This window comes from Phacochoerus africanus, chromosome 2, assembly GCF_016906955.1.
Source record: "Phacochoerus africanus isolate WHEZ1 chromosome 2, ROS_Pafr_v1, whole genome shotgun sequence".
Lineage (NCBI taxonomy): Eukaryota > Metazoa > Chordata > Mammalia > Artiodactyla > Suidae > Phacochoerus > Phacochoerus africanus.
In genome coordinates this window covers 107456512-107475726 of record NC_062545.1, presented here as the reverse complement: position 1 = coordinate 107475726, position 19215 = coordinate 107456512, and positions in this window count along the sequence as shown.

Below are 19215 nucleotides of genomic sequence, written 5' to 3'. Positions count from 1 at the left end.
TGACCCCTGTTTTCTTTTGAATTAATACCAAATGTAAAAGAAAATGGTTTAAAATTAAATGTTTCATAACAGTCACTCATTGAAAACAGCACTGGCAGATGTGAACAGAGGATTAAAACGTTGGTTGAATACTGTCAAAGTATAAGTCAGTGACGTCTTTGAAGAAAGTGGAGGTTTAAGACTTGAAAAACTGGGGAGTTCCTGATGTGGCGCAGTGGTTAACGAATCCGACTAGGAACCATGAGGTTGCGGGTTCGGTCCCTGCCCTTGCTCAGTGGGTTGGGGATCTGGTGTTGCCGTGAGCTGTGGTGTAGGTCAAAGACACGGCTTAGATCTGGCATTGCTGTGGCTGTGAGCATAGGCCGGTGGCTACAGCTCCGATTCGACCCCTAGCCTGGGAACCTCCATATGCTGCGGGAGCAGCCCTAGGAAAAAAAAAAAAAAAAAGACTTGAAAAACTGGAGTTCCTATTGCGGCTTAGTGGGCTAAGAATCTGATGTTGTCTGTGTAAGGATGCGGGTTCTATTCCTGGCCTTGCTCAGTGGGTTAAGGATCCCGCCTTGCTACAAGTGTAGCATAGGTCACAGATGTGGCTTGGATTTGGTATTGCAGTGGCTGTGGCATAGGTCACAGCTATAGCTCCAATTGGACCTCTGGCCCAGGAACTCCCATATGCTGCAGGGGTGGCCATAAAAAAGAAAAAATTTAAAAATTAAAAATTAAAAAATACTCAAAAAATTCTTTCCTTGGGCTATATTAATGCAGCTAGTGTCCATATCATGCTCTGTGCTCTGCGGAACACACTTATTCTATATTTTTTCAGTGCTGGTTCCCTAGATATGAGACAGACAGTGACAGAATAGAATTATCCAGAAGAGGACCAATGTAAGAAAGAGGGGAGTTTGGAATGTGTGTTTTATGAGAAACAAAGGAAGTAAAAATGACCTTTTTTGAAGAGTCTAAGTTATCTTCATGTAATTATCAGAGCAATTTAAGAAAGAGGGGCAGTCTGCTTTTGGTTGTTCCCTAGAGCAGTACAAAGAACTGGGTAGAGATGTCAAAAAAGCAAATTTCACCAATATATGAAGTGGCTGTTTCCAAAAATCAGAGACTTGGATTTCCCATTTGTTCCAGCTGAGGTTGGTTTCCGTACTTTAGCTACATAAAGAGTGTATCCCTGCCCAGAGGAAGAAAGTATTACCTTCAAAGGAGTCTCAAATTCTCTCATTTCTTCCTTATCACTCTTTGGTCTGTCAGTTTGGTTTCATTCAGCCCTCAGAAATATATATGTAGTTTATCTCCTAACAATCAATGAATGGATCTATTTGGAATTTGTGTCCATCAAATCTTTTCATGGATGAAATCGTATTTCAAATTCACTTAAGGAACTCACTATTCAGAGGAAACAGAATGTAAGTCTTTTGTTAAGAATCCCCTTGCAGTGTCAATCATTACTTCTGAAATGAAACATTTTGATTTCCTTGGATTTTTTTTTTTTTGTCTTTTTAGGGCTGCACCTGCGGCATATGGAGGTTCCCAGACTAGGGGTCTAATTGGAGATGTATCCACTGGCCTACACCACAGCCACAGCAGCACCAGATCTGAGCCTCGTCTTCAACCTACACTACAGCTCATGGCTGTAACCCATTGAGCAAGGCCAGGGATTAAACCTACAACCTCATGGTTCCTGGTCAGATTCGTTTCCACTGCACCATGACGGGAACTCCCGAATTGGATTTTTTAAATTGAAGTTTTACCTTTTATTAAAGTTCAGTTGATTTACAATGAGGTGTCAATGTCTGCTGTTACAGCATGGTGACCTGGTCATACATATACATACATTTTTTTCTCATATCACCTTCCATCCTGTTCTATCACAAGAGATTGGATATAGTTCCCTGTGCTGTACAATTTATCCATTCTAAATGTAATAGTTTACATGTTGAATTGGATTTTCTTACACAGAGACATCTGTATACCCCAGAAGTGCAGGATGACCCGCAAGTCATTAAGGAGAATAAATTTGATTCTTTTGGTGTGGTGGATAAAACATGGAGGCCCCACCCTCCTCCTCCTCTCATTGAATAAACACTTCATTACGATGTTTCTCACTGGAAATATTAACACCAAATTAATGAAATTCAGTGCCATCAGGGAGCTACAACATTAACTTCTTGTGCCCTGTGTGGGAGTTAAAAGTCTTCTTTGCTTGAATCCCTTTCCAAGCCTTGCACTAATTAGCCGTGGGTCTCCTTCACCTGCTTGAACTTCAGTTTCTTCATCTGTAGAATGGTGGTACGAGCACTAAATGCCCTTGGCCGGAAGGACTGCATTCAAACACACTACCACAGTAAGATGTGTAACTTCTGGTGCTTTGGAGAGCAGCCTCTGTTCTGTTCAGAAATATTTGAATATGGAAGGACTCTTTAATAGAATCTTTAATCCAATGTCAGTTGCCAAAGTACTACCTAACCACATACTTTGGGGGCAGTCTTTTATCTCTAATTTCTCTAAAGAGTTCCCCTTGTGGCTCAGTAGGTTAAGAACCTGACATAGTGTCTGCTGAGGATGTAGGTTTGATCCCTGATCTCACTCATTGGGTTAGGATCCAGCACTGCTGACAGCTGTGGTGTAAGTCACAGATACAGCTCCGATCTGGTGGTGTTGTGGCTGTGGCATAGGCTGGCAGCTGCAGCTCCAATTCAACTTGGAACCTGGAACTTTCATATGCTGCAGGTGCAGCCTTAAAAAAAAAAAATGAAAAGATTAGGAAGTTCCCATTGTGGCTCAGTGGTAATAAACCTGACCAGTATCCATGAGGATGCGGGTTCAATCCCTGGCCTCGCTCACTGGGTTAAGGATCCAGTGTTGCCATGAGCTGTGGTATAGGTTGAAGATGCAGCTCAGATCTGGCATTCCTATGGCTGTGGTGTAGGCTGGCAGCTTCAGCTTCGATTCGACTCCTAGCCTGGGAAACTTCCATGTGCCTCAGGTACGGCCCTAAAAAGCAAAATAAATAAATAAATAAAAAATAGAGAACTATCCCATTTAAAGCAATGAATGACAACAGTGTTCTCTAAAGTGTTCAAGAGAAGATGTTTAACAACACACACTTAGGTAGAAGTTAATATTTAAAGAGATTTACATAAAGTTAGAGGAAATTACATAAAACTTTTTTTTCAGGTGGAAAAATCTAGGCATTTTCTTAGGAGTAGAATTGTATTTTGTATGTTCTTGGCATCATTTTTTAAACAATCTTTCTTTTTCTGCTAAAAGGTTTGTGTGGTCTCAAAGCTGCTGTCTTCAGTTTCTAGTGAGTGGTGGGTATTTCCACCGACATGAATATTTACCCCATCAGATCAATGCCCAACTGGTCTCTGGAATGTCCACAATCACAAATACATCCCGGAATATACAATTATGTTCTCCAACCCAACATTTTATATTTTCAACAATCCAACATCTAGCGCTATGCTCTATGAATGATACTTTTCTTTCACTCTTTCTCAAAATGAAATGAGAACAAGTCTGGTCAGGAGAAGAAAGGGGCCGTGACACTTGCTGTGTGACCCCAAGCAGGTCATTCCCCCCTCGGCCTCCATTCTGTATTTGTTAACACAAGGAGGCTGGATGAGACCAGGCATTGACAAACTACAGTCTGTGGGCAAATCCAGCCTCCTGCTTGCTTCTACATGAGCTGAAAAAAAATGGCTTCTATATTTCTAAGTCATTGACAAAAGATCAAAAGAAGAATATGTTGTGACATGTGAAAATTATAAGAAATTCAAATTTCTGTGCCATAAATAAAGTTTCATTGGAACACAGCTACACCCATTCATTTACGTATTGTCTACGGCTGCTTTTGCACTAAAATGAGTTGAGTAATTATAATAGGCATCATAGGGCCTGAAAAGCCAGAAGTTCTTACCATCTGTCCCTTTGCAAAAAAAGTTTGCTGACCCCTATACAACTACTAAGGCGCTTGCCAACTCAAATCGTTCATAATTTCTTCCCACTAACTTTATCTTAACTCCTTTTCTTTCCTTGATCTTTAGATGTCAAGAATTACGTATGGAAAGAGAATCTTTCCGTGAAGAAATATCAACAAAGTGATATGGCAAAGCCAGGGATGGACTGCAGGCCTTGCTTAATGCTCGACACAGCTTTCTGTTTGTACCTCTACTGGGACATCTTTCCATCTGAACCTCTGTTCCTCCGCTTTGACCTTCTCACTTGGGTGCACCAAGGTCACTCCCTATAAGCTCCTCCACTGTACTCCACTGATAATTGACTCTTAGATTTCTTTAAACATGTCAAACAAGAGGTATATTACTTTCTTTAACAAAGATAGAGGCAGACCTTAGAGATATTGCAGGTTTGTTTCCAGACCACTGCAATAAAGCAAATCACACAAATTTTTTGGTTCCCCGTGCATATAAAAGTTACGTTTACACTATACTATAGTCTACTAACTGTGCAATAGTATTGCCTCTAAAAGCACAATGTTTATTTAAAAAATACTTTATTGCTAAAAAATGCTAATCATCATCTAATCCTTAGTAGGAACATCAAAGATCACCACAATAAATACAATAATTAAAAAGTTTGAAACATTGTGAGAATTACCAAAATGTGACACAGGGACATGAAGTGAGCAATTACTCTTGGAAAAATGTCACCAACAGATTTGCTCATGCAACGTTGCCACAAACCTTCAATTTATAAACAAACAAACAAAAAAACACAGTATCTTTGAAGCACAATGAAATGGGGCCAATAAAACAAGGTATGCCTATAATAAACAAGAAATGTCCAAGGAATGGTAGTGGAATTAAAATCCTAACATTGGGACTCTTATAAAATCACTAATCCCATTCATGAGGGCTCCAGCATCATGACTTCATCTACTTCTAGTCACCTTGCAAAGGCTCCACCTCCTAATACCATTACGTGGGGGTAATGTAGCAACAGATGACCTTGGGGTAGAGCTGACATTAGGTCTGTAACACTTACCCGACTCTGTCTTGGTAATGAATGAGGCCACCACACAGAAATGATGTGAAGAGTTTGGCAGATTCATACATTTGAACTGGAAACATAATTGCATCATCATTTTCCCCTAATTTAAACAATTTTAAAGTCTTTTTTGTTGTTGTTGTTCAATTCAATCTCAGAAAGCCACTAGGCAGGACAACTCCATGAAAAAGAATCTTTGAAAACTGTTTAAAATGTACAGGCACGTAGCTAGCCTGTCCTCAACACAACATTGCCTGACTCCCCAAGCCTGAAAGAGAGACAAAATATTCAATCACATTGGAGATTGCTTTGAATTAGTTTTAATTTGATTAGTAGCATCCCACAAGGCTAACCTAGTATATAGAAATTATGGACAGTTAAAGCTGTGATCAGTTAGGTTTACATTGTCAGTCCATTAAGAGACACTAACAGAAACTCTGATTTTCAAAATCTTTTTCCCTAATCCTTTTGCCCTAGCACTCATGATGACAGACAAGGTTATGCCACAAATTTAGATAAACCCCATTCATTTTTATTATTTAGGAGCAGGCAGCCAGATATCCTAGGTATAAATAATGTATAAAAAGTCTTCACAAATGCAACACACTTTCTTTTTATCACCATCATAAAACCAATAAAAATAATCATCCGAATGGCTTGAGCAATCGAGAATATGCAGACCATGTGTGCAGTACAAGGACCTATCATCTTTGGATAAATTAGGTACAAATGTCCTCAGATTAGTTTATAAAAGCTTTAGAGCAATGTCTTCAAAGGGTACTTGAACTTTAAAGATATGAAGTGAGAAATAGCAATGTGGAGAAATCCTGACTTCAAAACTACCCTTTATCCTTTCTCTCTCTCTCTCTTTTTTTTTTTTTTTTTTTGAAGTAATAAACCAAGAAAACATATCTGCTAGAGGAATTTTCAGAAACGCATATTCAGGGCCTTGCATCTCCATCCAGGCCAAAAACCATGTCTCTCCTATTTCTCTATGAAACCCTCCCAGGCCTTCAAGGCTCAGGTCATTAATGCTACCTTCTCCAAGAAGCTGGCTGTGTTCATACGAGAAAATAGACCTCTGAATTTCCATGGCATTTCTTCCCTGGGCCCCTTACGTTATGTTGTGATTTTCTTTGTCTTAGTTTCCCTGCCCTTTACATTGTGTACTGTTTTCTATATTCCATTTTGTTCAGCATGAGACCTTGAACCCAGACAGCGCAGATAAGCTTTTGCTGAATTTATCAATGACTTACCAGCTTCTTGATTTTGTTTTTGTTTTTTTGCTGCCCTGAAGCATATGGAACTCCCAGGCCAGGGATCAAGTCCAAGCTGCAGCCACAAACTAAGCTATAGCAATGCTGGATCCACCCAGCCAGCGATCGAACCTGTGTCCCAGCACTCCCAAGACACTGACGATCCTGTTGCACCACAGGGACCTCCTGACTTACTAAATTCTTATTACAGATTTACTCTCATGGCCTTGAGGAGACTACATATATTCTATTTTTTTCTCCATTATGAGAAAGCTCTAAATTTGAATTTCATTGAGATTTAAACTTGTGACCATCATATATCAGCCCCCCCAAAAAAAAAAATCTGGTTGCTCACTTAAGGGGGTTACTCTGCTGGGTGAAGATCCATATGACAGACTGACAGAGATGCTTTCTAAGCTCTGATTAATAGTAGATGTTTTAACACAGCCTTAGTATGAGTTGGTCTTTGGAGGAATATTCCCTACAACCTTTTGATAATTTGCAAAATCTTAATTCTAGAAGGCAAAGCCTATAATTATAAGAATTTTGTATACATTTTGTGTGTACTAGAAAGTAAAATATTCTGGGCAGTAGTTTATATTTGACTATACATGTTAGAAGAGAATGCCTAATTTTTTTAAAGGCCACTGTTCAAAGATAATGTGGATAGCAAAGGGATTGACAGTGATGAGAGAGAGGAAGTTTGTTTCACAGCCAAAATGTCTGCGATTTAGGCTCAATACTTTCTCTCCATCTAATAATCAATGCTTGATATATATTAAAAATAAATACTCATTAAAATTGCTGGATGGGGTCATTGGCAAAAGACAAAAGGAACAACCTTAGACAAGGACTCTAAGGTGGAGCCTTTGCAAGTCACCTTGCAAAGGTGACTAAAAGTAGATGAAGTCATGATGCTAGAGCCCTCATGAATGGGATTAGTGATCTTATAAGAGTCGCAAGACAGCTTGCTTCTCTCTGCTCTCTGCCACGTGAGGACACAATGAGAAGACAGACCTCTACAATCCAGGAAGTGGATCCTCCCCGGATGTCTGATCTGTATTTTGCAGCACCCAGACTGTGAACCCTAAGAGTAGATACTTTGGAGTTCCCATTGTGGCTCAGAGGTTGCAAACCCCACTAGTATCCATGAGGATGTGGGTTTGATCCCTGGCCTCGCTCAGTGGGTTAAGGATCCAGCGCTGTCATGAGCTGTGGAGTAGGCAGCAGATGCAACTCAGATCCTCTGTTGCTGTGGCTGTGGCTTAGGTTGGCAGCTGTAGCTCCAATTCGACCCCTAGCCTGTGATCTTCCATATGCCACAAGTGTGGCCCTAAAAGCAAAAAAAGTAAAAGAAAAAGGAGATATTTTGTTTCTGGTCAATGTTGAATCATGTGACTTTATTTGTTGGGTTATAGACCAAGGATGAGACAAGTGAGCTTTCAGAACTCTTCCTTAAGGGAGCTAACTTTCACTTAAAATTCCTGTGGTCACTTCCATGAGAAAACACAAGGAAAATAAACCAACCTTTCCCACCTGAAATCCATGGCCTAATCCATCTACACATTTTTTTCTTGGCATATGAAAAATGTCCCTCTATGAAGACAGCTTTTTTTTTTTTCTGTCTTCTCTAGGGCCACTTCCCCAGGCATATGGAGGTTCCCAGGCTAGGGGTCTAATCAGAGCTGTAGCTGCCGGCCTACACCAAAGCCACAGTAACGCAGGATCCGAGCCGTGTCTTCAACCTACACCACAGTTCACAGCAATGCCGGATCCTTAACCCGCTGAGCAAGGCCAGGGATCGAACCCTCAACCTCATGGTTCCTAGTCGGATTCGTTAACCACTGCGCCACAATGAGAACTCCTATGAAGATCGCTTTTTAACCAACAAGGGGAGGGCCATCATTTTGAAAATCTACTCTGTGGTTTCTAAAGGCTGCTAAAAAACATCAGAAAAGAGTGCAGGTTTGTGCTGCACATCGGCTGGCTGCCTTTTTGGGCTGATGGCAATTTTCATATCTCTCCCTAGTTTGTTGTCTAAGAGGAAGCTTTTAGAGCATCACTCTCCCAGGCCTCCAAATGCATCACCAACCTCTTAGTTTCCAGAGAGTCTTCCAATATGGAAATCCAGGCTCTCTCTCAACTTTCTGCCATCAAAGCTCACATTTCCTGCCTCTATCTGTTTCTGAGGGAATGGCATCCTCCACTGATATTCTCAGGCAGCCCACATTTACTTTCTTTAAGACTCTTCACATGCTGTTTTCAATTTATCTATTTATGACTGTCAATTTCTCGGGGACAGAAACAATATCTTACTCACACGTATCCCTAGTAACCAGCTCAGGCCATGTACAGTGTAAGTACATTGAATAAATTTGTAATTCTTGTGTATAAGGCCCAGTCTGAGCAAGCTCTGTCTTACCCTGCACCTGACTTGAATCAGAACTCAGCTCAGGAGTGGGCTTTGGAGTGCCAATTCCATAATGTATTGGATAAAATGTTTTTAATCAGTATCTCATGTAGAGGTGGGGAGACGATTCACACTAAATGCTATCTGAACATCAAATTCTTATTCATTTTTTTGGCCATGCCCACAGCATGCCAGGCCGGGGATCAAACCCACACCACAACAGTAAGCCAAGACACACCAGTGACAATAATGGGTCCTTAACCCATTGCATCACAGGGAACTCCATCAAATTCTTACTTCTGATTAGACATCTCTGATCTTCCCACCAAATTTAGTTTTCTCAACCTATTTTTCATCTCTTAATAACTTGCCTTCCCCAAACTTCAAAAGATCCTCCTATATTGCCTCTACCATTCATCTCCTCCCTTCTGTTTGCATACCCTCACTCACAACAAACTGGGAAATTAGCTGAAGAAGGATGACCTCATTTTCCTCCATGTACTTGAATGAATTGGGGGAAAGGAGGATGAATTGGGAGGGGTTGAACTGACCACAAATAATGGATGAATGGATGACCAATAGTATGCTGAAAGCTAATTGGAGAACACGTTGTTTATTCAAGCTACTTTATCTTTGTTTTTCTTAGAACAAAAGTTCTACTTCCAGCCTGTTCTCTGCCTTCTTATTGTAAATTTTCTTGATCCCCAACAAATATCTTGAGAAATCTGTCAATATTGCCCCAAGTTGGATCTTTCTAATAATTTTAAAGAAAGAGTTTCTTTAAAATTATTTGAAGTTATTACCCTGGAGAAATAGCTTCTAGGTTTGCAACCAGTATCTTACCAAAAATCTTTTGTTCCTTAATGAATATAAGATATTTTTATGCAAGAGACCAACTCTGGGCATTCTGGAGAAATTTCTGGCACCAGTAAATACACAGACATGATAACACCATCTATAGCATAGGGTAACTATGAGATTCTACAGTTTCTGGCACATAGCAAATAAATATTAGTTTTAATTAACGATGATATTAATTAATGCTAACACTGACTAGTGATTACTGTAACCTTGATGAGTTGTCTAAAGAATTTTGGCAAAAGGCATTATAAGAATGGTACAGAAAGGACACTTACTAGTCCTTAGCGTACGATGCCAGCAACTCAAAGTCTGAGCCATTTTTAATACAATTATTAATACTGCTATATCCCAGATATCTATCAATCTCGACCTTCCATTATGAAAGACTTGAACTTTCAATTCTCTAACAAAAAAATCCACTTGTCATTTTTGTCTCAAGCAGAAAAATCTCATGATTTTCTTTTTCTTCCCTCCTTTTATGTTGTGTTATTGTAGGCTTGGAAGCAAGAATGAACATTTTAGAAGGAATTAATGCAGAAGAGGCCAATCACATGGGCTAAGGACATGGGTAGCTTTTTTCAGAGACTTTGGAAATAAAACTAGAAAAAACATTGAAGAAATGGGGAATCCATTCCAAGAACAAGATATTTTAGGTTAATTGTGCAAAGGCAAGGAAGCCTAGCTTTAACAGAGATTGTCTGGGTCCACAGCAGACAACAAGTCTAACAGTAGAGATAGAATTAAACTTTTACGATATTGCCTGATGGTATAGAAGCCAAGGAAAAATCACCCTTTAAAGGACCATCTGGGAGATGCTACCTGGGAAACCCAAGATTAGGGATCTTGAATTTGAGTCATTTATGGCTTAATTCCGTGAAGAATCTTATGAGACTTCATAAAGAAAGAAGGGCTTTACAATCCTATAAACAAGTGTCCCAAGCCTTCTAGGAAATCAAATAGCTCTTAGCAAACATTTGATGAATTAAGTGCAAATGATTTAAAAACATGTGGATTAAATTTCCTTTAAAGTGCACATGGGTTTTTAAAAGTTAAAAGGAAAAAAATTTGCTTTATGAAAGTCATTTGCTTTTTTTTTTAACCCAGTAAAAGGAGGCAGATCTTTGTTTCCTGCCATGAATGTATCAGTGTACTAACAAACACTCCAATAATAATCTTTGTTCAAATTCTACAGTGAAATTCTGTATTATGTATAAGGCAAGACTTAAGGGGTAACTAAACTGACCACAGGAAGATTTGAGTTTCTCTTACATCTACCAATGGATTGCAATAAATACAATTTCAGGACAAGTTCCAAATTAGCCTAAATGCTATATATTACTGCATAGCTAGTTATACATGCTATAGAGTCTTAGGAAGAATGATTGTAGTGGAAAGAAAACAAAATGTGCAATCAGAAGATCTGGAATTAGGTTCTGGCTTTTCCATTTACAAGCTGTGTGATCTTAGGAAAAATAACTGGCAATCTCTGAATTTAAAAGATATTTTCTGGGAGTTGCCGTCGTGGCGCAGTGGTTAACGAATCCGACTAGGAACCATGAGGTTTCGGGTTCGGTCCCTGCCCTTGCTCAGTGGGTTGACGATCCGGCGTTGCTGTGAGCTGTGGTGTAGGTTGCAGACGCGGCTCGGATCCCGCATTGCTGTGGCTCTGGCGTAGGCCGGTGGCTACAGCTCCGATTCAACCCCTAGCCTGGGAACCTCCATACGCCGCAGGAGCGGCCCAAGAAATAGCAACAACAACAACAACAAAAAGATAAAAGACAAAAAATAAAATAAAAAATAAAAGATATTTTCCACTTAGATTTCAGTAATATAGAGAAAGATCTATATATCTACCTAATTTTTACTCCATTGGGAACAATTAGAAGCTAACTGAAAATCAAAAGATAGTTTTCCTTTAGGTGATCAGACTCAGAGGTTAATGATCTATTAAAACTTCACTATATTCCCCTTTGAGCTATTCTGTATTTTTCATTTCTAAGAAGATTTACCAAAAATGTATTCTTTGAATTAACATTTATACAAAATGATGTTGCCTCAGAACAACACTGCATGACCAGAGAAGTTTGCAAAATACTGTATATTCTTGTACAACCATGCTGCTCTGTAGCATATCAAAGTCACTGAAAAAGAATGCCAAATGGATGAGTCATGGAATCTTTTTTTAATTTGAGCCCTATTAATACCATGGAACCAGTCTGACAAATCCTTTACAAAAATGGGTTTTTAACGTATAGATTGGCTTGCTAAGTAAGAATTTCTTTTTATTTTCCCCAAAATAATTTCTTAAAGCTTCAAGAAATGACCCAAGAGAAGAAATTTCCTATTCCAGGATTTAAAGTGAAAACTGACGTTCCACAACCTATATCTTGAAGATTTTATTTTAGTACAAGCCCTGCATATAACCAATACTTTATGATATTGTTACATAAATTTTGGCCTTCTTTTAACTTTCTTTCCCCTCTGTTTTTTTTTTAAATTCATGCCTAATATATAGTTGCTCTATGCTTTTGACAATTCTAATTACCATCTTTTCAGTCTTCTCCAGCTTTTTATCTCTTTCTTGAGGTAGACAGATCAGAATAGCTCCTGAAATATTTCCATTGTGGATGCACGACGAGTAAGATAAGATTTGCTAGTTTGCATCTGTAGTTGACCAGCACCTGGTAGATCTCCTTGGTGTAAATCCAGGAGGCAAGAACATTTCTACACTGGACTCTAATCTGTAACTTAGAGTCACCCCGTATTTCTGTTTATTGAAATATTGTATTAAAAATGAAGCATATTGAGATAGCAATATGCTAGGATTTAAGAATACTCTGTAACATTTCTTTTGGGGGAATTTTTGCTACATATTGCATGTGACAGTAATTTGAAGCAAACATTTTTTAAAAATTTCAACTTTACTGATCTGCCTTCTCAGAATCCAGCTCCTTCCCCACTGCCTTCTGCCTTTTGCCCTTTCCCCAAGCCTATTTAAAATTCCACTGCCTTTCTCAAACTTTCTCAAATTATTTCTCTCTTCATAGCTTCTGCTGTTTTTGCAGTATTCCCTATTATGTTTAATTAGACATTATTCACACAAGAGAATCCTCAATGAAAGGAAAAAGTGTTTCTACATCATATAAATTTTTAAATTAATATACGTATTATCTCTTTTTTTTTAAGCTTTTAGAGCACACTGGCAAATAAAGGCTCTGAGAAGTCCTGCAGAAAAAGAAACCTAGTAAACAAGGATTAGTCTAGTATTTTCTTTTCTTTTCTTTTTTTTTTTTTTTTTTTTTTTTTGCTTTTTAGTACCACACCAGTGGCACATGGAAGTTCCTGGGCTAGGGGTTGAATTCGAGCTGAAGCTGCTGGCTTACACCACAACCACAAGCAACTCAGGATCTGAGCTGCATCTGCAACCTACCCCACAGCTCATGCCAATGCCGGATCCTTAACCCACTGATTGAGGCCAGGGATTGAACCCACATCCTCATGGATCCTAGTATGGTTGGTTAACGGCTGAGCCACAAAGGGAACTCCTAGTTTAGTGTTTTCAAAGGATTTGATCCCTGTACACTTTCAGGAGGAGAACAGTTGGAAAGACTCATGTTAATATTAATAAGTTTATGATCTTGTAGTGCTTAGGACAGTGCCTGGCACTCAATAAACATGATGAAGTTGTTTTAAGTTTTTCTGTAGTTCAGTGAAGACGTGGTACAACTGAAGTAGGAAATGGAGTACCTGAACAATGCTTTCAGGATGCTAAATAACAAATAAGAGAAACAAACTTTGTTGATTTTAAGCAGAAGAGAAATATTTTTAAGAATAGTGACTTGCTTCCAGCAATTCTGGGATAAAAGTCTAGAGACAACACAGACAGGAACATGCTAAAATCGATAAGGATATTCTCCAAAGCTGTGATTGAGTAGATTAAAGTAGCTGGTTTGAATCCCAGCTCTTTCTAAGCCTCTTGACTTGGAAAACTCAGCCATTCTATCTGGGCTGGACACAATAATGATCAGAAAACTATGGAGGTCTCTTAGGAGGTTGAAATAAGGAAATATAGGTTAAGTTCTTGGTACACAGTAGAGATTCACAAATGTAACCATGTTATATTCTAAATGGAAATGTGCTTCTAATTCAGAGAATAACCCTTTAATCACTTGGGGGCACCGAAGGGCCAAGGAAGAGGGGGGAGGTTAAAAAGGGACTGCCTTTGGCTTCAAATCTGCTCCTGTCACCCCACCTGCTCTTGGTTCATGGACGGGCCTTGGAGGCAGAGGTCTCCCTCATACCCAAACCTGAGAGGCTCTTTGACCATTTCCTTCCTGCTAGAGAATTGGCTGAGTGTTTGAACTAAAACACTGTAACTTCAGATTTTTAAGAAATGATTTATTGATTCTAATTAATTTTTTTTAATGTATAGCAGAAACTAGTTAACTTTAATTTAGGACTGACATTTACATCCTGCCTAGGAAGTAGGACTCTGAGGTGGACAATTCATTTTCATTTTGGTGAAAAGCATCATTTAAATGTCAGAAAACTGCATATTTAACATTTGTGGTAATTAAGGGACTTTAATTTAATAATAAATCTCTCTGTCTTTATCTATTTACACACTTTCCTCTGTCCTGGTCTGACACTTTCCTTAGTGAATCAACTATCACTAATTGCTTCTTTTTGAAGTGTAAATATGTTTTAATTCTTCTTACAGGCCAAGTAGCACGTTTACTATTTAATTGGTAATTACCTTTTCCATGAATTACTTCCTTTTGGGGGCTGCTCTCAGGGGAGCAAAGAATTCTGTTTACACTTGGCCGCTGTGGAAACCAATCTCCCTCCAGTTCTGAGAGGGCAGCTTCACCATGTCCCCCCAAACAAGGCTCTGCTTTGGTTTTGTGTTTCAGCTCCAGGGACATTTTCCTCTGAGAGCCACACTTATCCCCACTCCAAACGGGGAACAGCATCCCACTGGATTACTCTGCGGATGAAGCCTGAAAAGACTCTAAGAATAAATACTTTGAGATTTTAATTGCATTTATACTTACATTGCAGTATATACACATTTAATATATATATATATATTTTAAAAAGAATCTTTTCATTGAATGATGATGGGATTATAAGGGCTCAGGTCGTAGAGGCCTGTCCTCAGGAAAACTAGGCAAAGTGCTGGTTTTCATAACCCACTGCTAAGAATCTTTTTGATGAGGTTCATGGAGTTAATGGAAAAGCATAAGGGGCTTGAATGCCCTTTGGAAAGAGAAGGTTAAATTTTACATTCCAGATAGAGCTTGAGATGATTATTTATACTAAAAACAAATCAATAAAATATCAAGGCAGTTCATACTGATATTCTGGAATATGCAATACAGGAGGAACAGTATAATTTTAGCCTAATGTGAACATTACTTGTGATCTTATTTTAATTGAAATTCTTTTCTTTTTCTTTTTTTACTTAGATAATGCATGCACATGACACAAAATTCAAGAGAAGCCAACAGATGTTCTGTGATATATTAATCTCTGGCTGAAACCCTTCAGACACCAAATCCCCTCACCAGCGCTAACAGCTAGCTATTCCCTATTTTCTTCTGGACTCTTCTGGGGGATTATCTTCAATGTATAGGTATATATGCATGCATATGCTTTTTTCTTTTTTCTTTTTTGCAAATGCTAGCATACTATACATAATGTCTTATGCCTCTTGACAATGTTTCTTAGCTTTATGGAATAGCTATGTTTCTTGGCTTATACATATGAAATAGACTCATTGTTTTTAAGGTGCCTAGGATTCCACTTCCTGGATTTACCAAAATTTAATCAACCTGTGTTAAGTTAAACAAGAAAGTCATTAGACTGAGGTACTTCTAATGCCAGTTGAGGCCTACAAAAGTAAACAAAAGTCAAAGCCGGTAAATGCCTCAAGGTATTGAAATTGAAACTTACAGATGACCAGTCACAAATGGCCAACTAGGTCTTAAAGTATAGACAATAAATCATTTCCTTACTTCACTTTCTTCTTTTTTCTACAAAAATCGCCCCCCAGAGTTGCTGTGGGTAGAGTACTCCTAACCACTTCTGGTTTGGCACTGCCCCATGCAAAGTGACTCTGGCTCAAATAAACCCTTAAAAATTTTAACATGCCTCGGTGTATCTTTTAACATGTGTCCCTATCATTGAAGTTCACAATGCTTCTAGTCAATTCCTATTATAAAATACTATAGCAAATAGTCTTTCTCGGGGGGGGGGGGGGGGGCCATACCCATGGCACGTGGAAGTTCCTGGGCTAGGGATCAAACCCGCACCACAGCAGTGACCCAAGCTGTTGCAGTGACAATGGCAGATCTTTAACCCTATGCCACAAGGGAAGTCCTATAGTGAATATTACTGATTATTAATTATTTGATACCTGTGCAGGTATGTCTATGGAATAAATATCTAGAAGTAGAGTTGCTGGATCAGAGGGCATTGCTTTTAAAATTTTGATTGAAATTGCTGTATTGCTCTCCATGAAAGTTGTAGACATTTAAACTCCCATTAGCAGTTTATATGTGTCTTTCTCCACAAGGGAGCCTAGCTGCTATTCGAGTGCCAGTACCATACTGTTGTAATCATTGTACTTGATCACTGTATCATTGCACTAATAACTGGTAAATTTAGTCTTCCTTTTTTTTTTTAGTCTTCTTAATTACTATTTTTTTCCTCAAAATTTTCCTGCTTATTCTTGCCAATTCATTTTTTTATGTAAATTTCAGTTTATCATATTTTGTTCTAAAATAAATCCTACTCGTAATAATTGAGACTGAGGTGAATATACAGATTAATTCATGAAAATTGGCATTTTTTGAGACTGAGTTTTCCTACAAGAAAAAAAAAATGCTTTTTCTTTTTTTCAGTACTTCTTTAATGTTTCTTGGTAGCATTTAACAAAATCCAATAGCCATTCCTCATCAAAACACTTAGCAAACTAGCAATAGTAGTGAATTTTCTTGGCCCTAAAAAAAAAAAAAAAAAAAAAGAAAGAAAGAAAGAAAGAAGAAGGAGTTTTCTGGTGAACTAGTGAGATAAGGACCCACCATTGCCACTGCAGTGGTGTGAGTTCAATCCCTAGACTGGCATCTTCTGCATGCCGTGAGTCCAGCCAAACAAATAAAGAAAAAAGAAAAAGAAATAAGAGGAAGCCAGATTGCAAAGGAAGAAGTAAAACTCAGAATCTCTTTCTCTCTTTTTTATAGCTTTTTTTTTTTTTTTTTTTGCTTTATAGGGTCACACCTGCAGCTTATGGAGTTTCCCAGGCAAGGGGTTGAATTGGAGCTGTTAGATGCTGGCCTACATCACAGTCACAGCAACACCGGATCTGAGCTGAATCTGTGACGTACACACCACAGCTCACCACAATGCCGGATCCCCACACACTGAGTGAGGCCAGGGATAGTACCTGCTTTCTCATGGATACTAGTCAGATTCGTTTCCATGGCACCACAACGGGAACTCCCCCAAACTCTCTTTATTCACAGCTGATGTGATAATTCCTACAGAAATTTCTATGAAACATATAAGAAGGCTACTAGAAGCAATACATGAGTCTAGCAAGGTTACAGACTACAAGATACACATACAAAATAAACTGAGTTTCTATATAAGAGCAATGAAAAATCAGAAATTAAAATTTTAAAAATAAAATTTACAATAGCATCAAAAACCTTAAAATACTTAGGGGTCAAAAACCTTGAAATACTTAGGGGTAAACCTGACAAATATTGGGTAAGACTCACAACAAAACCATCAAACAATTAGAAAGAAATTAGGGAAATTTAAATAGATAGAGATATCATTGCTATAGATCTGAAAACTCAATAGTGTTACAATTTCATTTCTTCCCAAGTCGATATATAAATTTAATGTAATACAAATCAAATTCACAGCAGACTTTTTTGTAGAAACTTTAAAGCCAATTCTATAATCCAAATGCCAAGCAAAAGATCCAGAATAGCCAAAACAACTTTACAGAAGAACAAAATGCAAGGATTTACACCACCTTATCTCAACGCTTTTTATAAAGCTATTGTTTTCAAAAAAGGGTGAAACTGGCACAACTATACACAAGTGGATCAATGGAATAGAATAAAGAGTCCAGAAATAAACCCTCAGGTTTGTTGTCAATTAATTTTTGACAAAGGTGCAAAGACAATTCAATAAGGAAAGAACAGTTTTTCAAAAAATGATGTTATAACGATTGAATATGTACATGTATGTAAAATTGAATTCAAAATGGATCATAGAAATAAATATAAAACCTGAAAATGCAAAACTGCTAGAAGAAAATATAGAGGAAATATTTGTGACCTAGGTTAAGTATAACTTTCTTAGACAAACATGTCAAAAATACAAAAGTAAAAGCAAAAAAATGAAAAACTGAACCTCATAGAAATTAAGAACACTTGTCTTTTAATCATAACATTAAGAGAATAAAAAGACAAGCCACATATCAAGAGAAAATATTTGCAAATCTCATTTCAGATAATAGCTATTTTTCTGGAATCTTATAAGAACACTCAATACTCAGTAATAAGAAAATAAACAAAGCAATTAAAAAGTTAAAAGCCAAGGAGTTCTCACTGTGGCTCAGCGGTAACAAACCCAACAGCTTAAGGATCCAGTGTTGTAGTGAGCTGTGGTGTAGGTCGCAGACATGGCTCGGATCCCACGTTGCTGTGGCTATGGTGTAGGCCAGCATCTACAGCTCCAATTAGACCCTTAGCCTGGGAACCTCCATATGCCGCGGGTATGTCCCTAAAAAGACAAAAATAAAGTTTAAAGCCAAAACTTTAGGAAGCTAAATCTAGAGACTAAAAGAATTGGTAAGCCTGGCTGAGATACAGAATGAAGGCTGAGAAATCAGTTATGATGATTCCTTAGGTATTTTTTTTTAATTTCATCTGTAAATATTCTGATATATGTCTTTAAATAATAAGGACTCTTTTAATAAAATATAACCATTATATTATTATCACATTTTAGTAGCAATTCCATTTGACAATACAAGCATAATGGTTGCAATATATTATATATCCACTATGTGGCAGAAATTTTAAAGACATTGTTGAACTCCTAGCAGCCCTTTAAGATAGATATTAAAATGCCTGACTCAAAGATAAGGGAATTGAGACTTAAAGACACTGAATAAAAGCATGTAGCTCAAGAAACTGCAGGACTTGGATTTAACCCAGGTCTAACTTTTAGCATGTCATAATCTCTCCACTGCAGTATTTAGTCTTTTAGTAATTGAAGAAATAGTGGAAAGTAAACAAAGAATTTTTGTTAAATTCCATATTGTATTAACTAGGGTATAGATTATGTTCCTGTAACTAATTCAAACATGACAGAAAACTTTGGAAGTATAAAAAGGGTAGACATTGATTTCTGTGTCATTGAGGAGTAAAGAAATAGGTGGTCCAGGACCAGGATGGGCAGATCTGCTCCACAAAGTCACCCAAGCAACTACACTACATCTATCTTATTGCTTTACTCTCTTTATCTCCATATCTGTACAGGTAAAGCTAGCTGGTTATGACTCCTCTTGTCCATAGCAAGAGGAAAAAGACAGCAAGTTGATCCCTTAAGTCAACTTGACCAGAAGTTATACAGCTCTCTAGTACTCAC